General features: G+C 44.4%; 1 long non-coding RNA gene across 1 annotated transcript; it reads left to right on the top strand.

Moving 5' to 3' along the window:
• Positions 1–1162: 1162 nt before the first annotated feature.
• LOC125314712 lies at positions 1163–5969 on the top strand. The gene is made up of 3 exons (XR_007198137.1): positions 1163–1172; positions 1918–1927; positions 5825–5969. It is a non-coding gene; the product is annotated as an uncharacterized LOC125314712 (long non-coding RNA).
• The last annotated feature ends 505 nt before the right edge of the window (positions 5970–6474 follow it).

The following is a 6474-nucleotide window of genomic DNA, read 5'->3' as shown; positions in this document are numbered from 1 at the left end:
GTGACCATGCATTCTACATATCATTTTAAACTGATCATGTATCTAACAAGTACTAAATAATCATGCATAATTTTTTCTATCATTTCATGCAATTATCTATTTATCCTTAACCTAGCAAATAGGAAAAGCGATTAACAGACAATTTTTCAAAAGACAGTGTTATAATAAACACTCAATCAGGTAAATATGCTAAATAAAGATTAGGATAAGCACATGCAGACCAAATCTATGATGGCGATATTTAAACAAACAACTTCGACTCGAAAGTCGAATTATAACAATATCGGTCCGGATTGGACATCGATCTTCAATCAACGCCAATTTAAGGCTTAAAATTCACATTAGGGGTAAAAAGGTCATGAAAAATCAATTTTCTAATTTTCTGAAATTTTTCTAATTTTTTTGAATTTTTATTTTATTTTTCAAATTTTTTATTATATTTTTATTATTATTTAATTAAAGGGAACCGAGCCCGGGTCGAGTTCTCGGACTCGGGCCTGGATCAAGCCGTTGGACCTGAACCGGTCCGGGATGGAGGACCAGAGCCGGGCTCGGATTGCACAAAACGGGCTTAGGCCCACTCTTCCTTTTCTTGTCCGAAATGGGTCTAAGTTTCTTTCTAGCCCGGCTCCAAAAGCCCGGACCGCCCTTCTCTTGAACCAAAATAGCCCGGTCCCAAAAAACTTTATTTTCTCCCTCAAAGACCCAACTCCCAACTACCAAACCTACACGGGCTCGGCTTCCCTTTATTCTCTTCCATGCCAGCCCAACCTCCCGTTCTTTATTCTGCCAACCCATCCAATTCACTCAGCCCAACTTCCACTGTTCATCGTCTTCAAGCTTGCGACATCTTCTTTTTTTACAACACCCGACGACGACGTTACACTACCGACTCCAACAGCCTTCGCCCGTTTTGCCGCGGCAACGCTGGGATCCGTTCCCGCAGCTGCTAGGTCACGCTCCCGTGGACCTTCTCGCCACGAAGTCGGATTTCGCTCACCACCGTCGCTAGGTCACAATCCGCGGACTTCCCGGACCCCGACCGGTTCTGTCCATCTTGTGCCCACCTACGATCGTCGTCGACCGACTCGCCTAAACACCATCCGTCACTTCTGGGAGCCAACAACTACCATCAGAACTCGCTCACTTTGGTCCACTCGCCCAAACGTGTGGTCCGCCTACCTCGCAAGGCTCCACCGATCCGATCCCGCATCCCCTTTCTCTATTTGCGTTGGCTTCGTAGTGGGTTCGAGCTCGAGTGTCATCCCACTCACGCACGCGTCGCTTCTGTTCAAGCCTCAACTCGCCTCGGTTTGGGCTCATGTCGTCTCCGCCCAAACTCACCGTCACCTCCGCACCCGTCGGGACTTGGACCTCGCGTATTACTACTAGTTCGCGTCGCCCGACCGTTAGGACCTACTCGCGCATTCGAAATGAAGACCGCACCTAGGCCGACTTCACAGAACCGTCCCAATGGGCTCCTATTCGGGCATAACTTCACACGTCCCCATCCCCAACGCAAACGCCGACTTCGACTCTCCTCTCGCGATGGATCCGAAGGCTGTGCGCTATTTACTTTGCTTGACGTCCAGCAGCCAATATGGGAACCACCCAAACGAGAGACGGCCAAACTCGCCCTTTGTGCCCACTACTCGGCGACCAAAGCGGGGTCTCGAGTAGACCAGCCTCCATGCGTCGGGTGACAACCAGACCGACTCGGTCCCAACCAACGTACGGATGACGGGCTAACATGCTTTTCAAACAAAAGATGGCTCTGGTAAAGTCTAAAACGCGCAACAACGAATGTGGTGAACCAACCGCAAACAACTATCCAAGCAAATATGGGGGTGAGGGAGGGAGACGGGCTTACCTGACGTAAGAGGATGCCGGTAGGCGCTTAACGGTCGATGGTGGTAGCTCAACCGATGTGCAATGTGAGCAAGGCTGGGAGCCAAAAAGAAGGCCGCGCATGCTCCTCCTTTTGCTCTTTTCTTGCGCCCGCCTTTCCTTCTCATTTTTTTTCCTTTTGCTCTACTACACTCAAACCTCCCTCGCCAACGGACCTACTCTCACCCTTCCCTTCACCATTTTCTTTCCTTTTGCTTTTGCTCGCGCCAAACGAATGAACCATTAGCCTGCCAACTCTGTCATGTTTTATGCATAAGCTGCCTCCTTCCCCAAGCTTGCTCGTGTGGACAAGCGTAAAATCTGTTCGACCTCGATGTGGGTTGATAGAAGACCACGTCAAATACATGGTCTAATTTAGGGGTGTGCAACCTGGACCGGACTGGCCCGGACCAACCCGGGACCGGCCCGGACCAACCCGGGACCGGCCCGGACCGGCCGGGTTGGTCCGGTCCTTGAGGTGGATGGTCCGGTCCCCGGTCCCAATAAATGGGACCGGTGGATGGGCGGTCCGGTCCTCGGGTTTCTTGCATTGGGACCGGACCAGCCCGGCCCGAACCGGACCGCCAATAATATATAATTATTTATATATAAATATATATAATTGCAAAAAAAAATTGAAAACAAAACAGAATAATAAAAGTCCACTGCCCATTTTTTTCCCAACCTTGCACGGTCGCACTCTCTTCCTCAAGACTCTCTTTTTAGTCTTATTTTCCATCTTGTTTTTGGTCATCTTTTCTCCCCGCAGGCTTTTTTGAGTGCGGTTGGTGATGTTTTTATCATGTAATGGCTGGATTTGGTATTGAATTCGAACATTTTGGTCAAGTTCATCAATCATAAAAGTCATAGCGAGTCGCTATATTTTTACCATGACATAATTTATTAAGTTGACTAGATTTTCAATAGTTAGCGGTCCCTCTGGGCCGGGACCGAGACCGGACCGGGACCGGCCCGGACTAGGACCAGCGGTCCCGGTCCGGTCCTTGGTCCAGAAAATATGGGGACCGGGACTACGGTCCGGTCCCCGGTTCCATGCCGGGGACCGGACCGCCCGGACCATGCACACCCCTAGTCTAATTATGAGTGACGTGAGTAGCGATGGTGCGAAGAGTTGGTGAGTGGATAGGGGACCAATCGGGCTGATAACACAAATGAGATGTGGACTGAGGAGAAAAAAGAAGGGAAGATAGGTTGCTCGCCGGGTCCATGTGAAGGAGAAAAATAGAGGGAAGGGAATTGGGCCGAGAAAAAGAAAAATAAATGAAGGTAAGGTAGGCCCATGCAAGGGAGGAGGGAAAGAAAGCAGGCCGGCCTTGAGGGGATAGAGGCAGGAGGAAAAATGGGCCCACTCCCGAGCTAGCACAAGCGGGAAAAGGAGAAGGCTCGTGGGCTTGAGTTAAACCGGCCCGATCATAAATTTTCTTCTTCTTTTTTTCTTTTTTTTCTTTTTTTATTTAATTTTTTAAAATGAAAACAACAAACCAATTCATCAATTAATTTTTTGTATTGTTAATAACCCAAGAAAAGATGCATATTTAATAAATTAGAGGTGTTCTCATTTAATATATATATGTATAATACGGGATCATCAAAATTAGGTGTCAACAACTCTCCCCGTCATGTCGTGGTCCACTTGTACTCGAGTCCATCCAACTCATTATTTGGATATTTTCGTCCGACTTTCCTCGGCCAGCCCTCAAGACAACTCCCCATCTTGGAATCCTCCCTCTGAGGCTTCGCGATGTCTTACGCGGTCCATTTGGCGCCACTCACCAAGGCATCCCGTCTCCTTCGGGGTAGTTGAGCTCAAATTCGTGGCTGCACCGCAACTCTCCGTTTCCACCAAGCAGATGCATAATGAATCATGTAATGCGATTATGCATGCACAAGTCACACGTGAACCATATATGGTGTCATATTTGTTTTGAGTAGCCAAACTTCACCAATTAACGTTGCATGCATGCAGTTGTGATGTAAACACGCACTTGGCAATATATTTTTAATAATTTCCCTTACCACGTACTTGAAGCCTATATGTACGCACATGTTGAAGCCATTATGCTGGTTCTTATGCGGAATCGACATATCAATTAAGTTGGAAAAAGTTATTATCACTGATATATCTTGTCGCCGATCGTTATGTGATTGCACTCAAAATTTATTATCGAGTATTCATCTCTCGCGTAAAGCGACAAGAACAACTAACATACTACTACTTGGACCTCATATTGTGAAGCGAGAGAGAGTGAGAGGGAGAAATTTACTCGCCTAAATGCGCTTGGTGTTCTTCGGTGAAAATGGTGGCGTTCCTCCTCGGCTGAGGGTTCCCTTCTTGTGGTGATACTTAACTTCAGGAAGAAAACAAAACCTCCAATTTACGAGCCTCTCTCTTCCTTACTTTTCAATTCATGGTAAAACTGTGGAGTCACTGCTTAAAGCTACCGCTGAGTTGTTGCATGAGATTTGCCATTTGTCATGCCTCTTGCTTACGGGACTTGTGCGTGTGCCACTCCTCCCCTCATGTGGCTTCTGAAGAAACTCTTCTCTCTTCTACTTTGGTTCAGAGCCCTTGGAAAATGTGTTGATTCCTTCATGTCACCTATCTCCGAGACGTCCATATCAGTTTTTTTACCACTTTTCCATCCCTCTCCAAGCAGTTGACACCTCTCCCCTTTTGTCCACTTTGTGATGACATGCCAATTAATTTTTTTTTTTATTCCTCACGTGTCCCCTTGCACCGCTTCCTCCTTCACCTAGCTGGCTCACCACTCAATCACTATCATCACGTTTTAATCCCAAGGTCCATCATCATGAGCTCTTGGTTTTTGAAACCACTTGGCACTTTCATTCCTTAGTTTGCACCTCTCTTCTATTTGGACTATATGATCATCTTATGTAGTTTTAAAGCGACATCCATTTTAATTCTCACTATACTAAATTCTATTTGTTGTGGGTTGAGCCTTCGTGGCCTAATGGGATGAGGTTCTTAAATTCCCAATTCTACCCCCACTAGGTAACCGTAGCTCCATGATTACTCGGGAACTTGATAAAATTTGGGTTTGTCCCCTTCGCTCAATCGCACATTTTTTTTTTTTTCCTGGTGACACGATGATTTCAGTCCTCTGCTCTACCAGCTGAGCTATCCCAACTATTCTTTACACATCATTTTCATTTTACTAGATGACTTGGTTCTATGTCAATTAAAAAGACGAAAGGGGTAGAAAAAGTCTTATCCAAGCCCCTAGAATTTTTTGGATTTTCAAATATATATATAGAGGATAGATCGTTAATTTAAGGAGTCAAATGGTCCGTTTTTGGAGATAGAGGAACTAGAACCCTCACGATTTTTAAAGTCGATGGATTTTCCTCTTACTATAAATTTCATTTTAAGGCTTGTTGGAAAACGCTTTGTCAGACTTGATTAATTGCTCTTTATTGTTCAAAACGAATGCTTTCGTTTTTGTAATTTTATAATTGTTCCAAGGTCTTATAAGTTGAATATGAATATTCCAATTTTTAATCCGAAGAAAAATGCGAATTTTATTTTGTTTGAATTCCTTTTCTTCGTTAGAAAAAATTCATCCGAAGGCAGGGGAAAGCGAGAAAATTTTATTTGTTTTGTGTAAGAGCACTATCTATTTGTAACTACTCCATCTATATCGGAAAAAAAAATCGAAGTAAGGTTAATGTAAATAGAATTCAAATTGATGAATATTTAAACGAGACATGTACCACGCTTAACAAAGGAAACTATATAAGTCTATCAAAATGATTTATTTCATATTATGGATGACTTTACAATTAATTCCAATTGAATCGACTAATCGAGTATATTTTTCACACTCATAGGGCCTGCGGTAGCTGCTGAATCCTCTACTCGTACCTGGACAACTGTGTGGACCGATGGGCTTACCAGCTTTAATCATTATAAAGGAAGATGCTACCACATCGAGCCTGTTGCTAGAGAAGAAAATCAATATATATGTTATGTAACTTACCCTTTAGACCTTTTTGAAGAAGGTTTTGTTACTAATATGTTTACTTCCATTGTGGGTAATGTATTTGGGTTCAAAACCCTGCGTACTCTACGTCCGGAGGATCTGCGAATCCCTCCTTCCTTTACGAAAACTTTCCAAGGCCCGCCTCATGGCATCCAAGTTGAGAGAGATAAATTGAACAAGTATGGGCATCCTCTATTGGGATGTACTATTGAACCTTGAACATAACTTATTTTTCTTATTGCGGAGGCTTTGTGTACTATATCCAAATGATTGAACCACGTACAATTCTAAAGCCCTCCTGCAAAGCCATTGAGAAGTATATAAGCTCTCCTACCGAGATTTGGGTACTAATCGAGCTTTTACTTGTGAGGCAGCTCCATTTCGGTGAGCTGGTTCCTTGGGATGCTACAGTTCCTCCTTCCTTAAGAAAATTGCGTCCTTGTAATTCTAGGATTTTGTTCCCTCATTGAATAATTATGGATATTGTCGTCTTGTCGGTCTCTCACTTTCCTAAGTGGCTTCCTCCGTATCATGATGTTGCCATAGCACTTTGACTAAAGGAATG

This window comes from Rhodamnia argentea, chromosome 4 (assembly GCF_020921035.1).
Source record: "Rhodamnia argentea isolate NSW1041297 chromosome 4, ASM2092103v1, whole genome shotgun sequence".
Taxonomy (NCBI): Eukaryota; Viridiplantae; Streptophyta; class Magnoliopsida; order Myrtales; family Myrtaceae; genus Rhodamnia; species Rhodamnia argentea.
The sequence above is the reverse complement of the archived record's forward strand: the minus strand, read 5'-3'. Positions and strand labels throughout refer to the sequence as shown.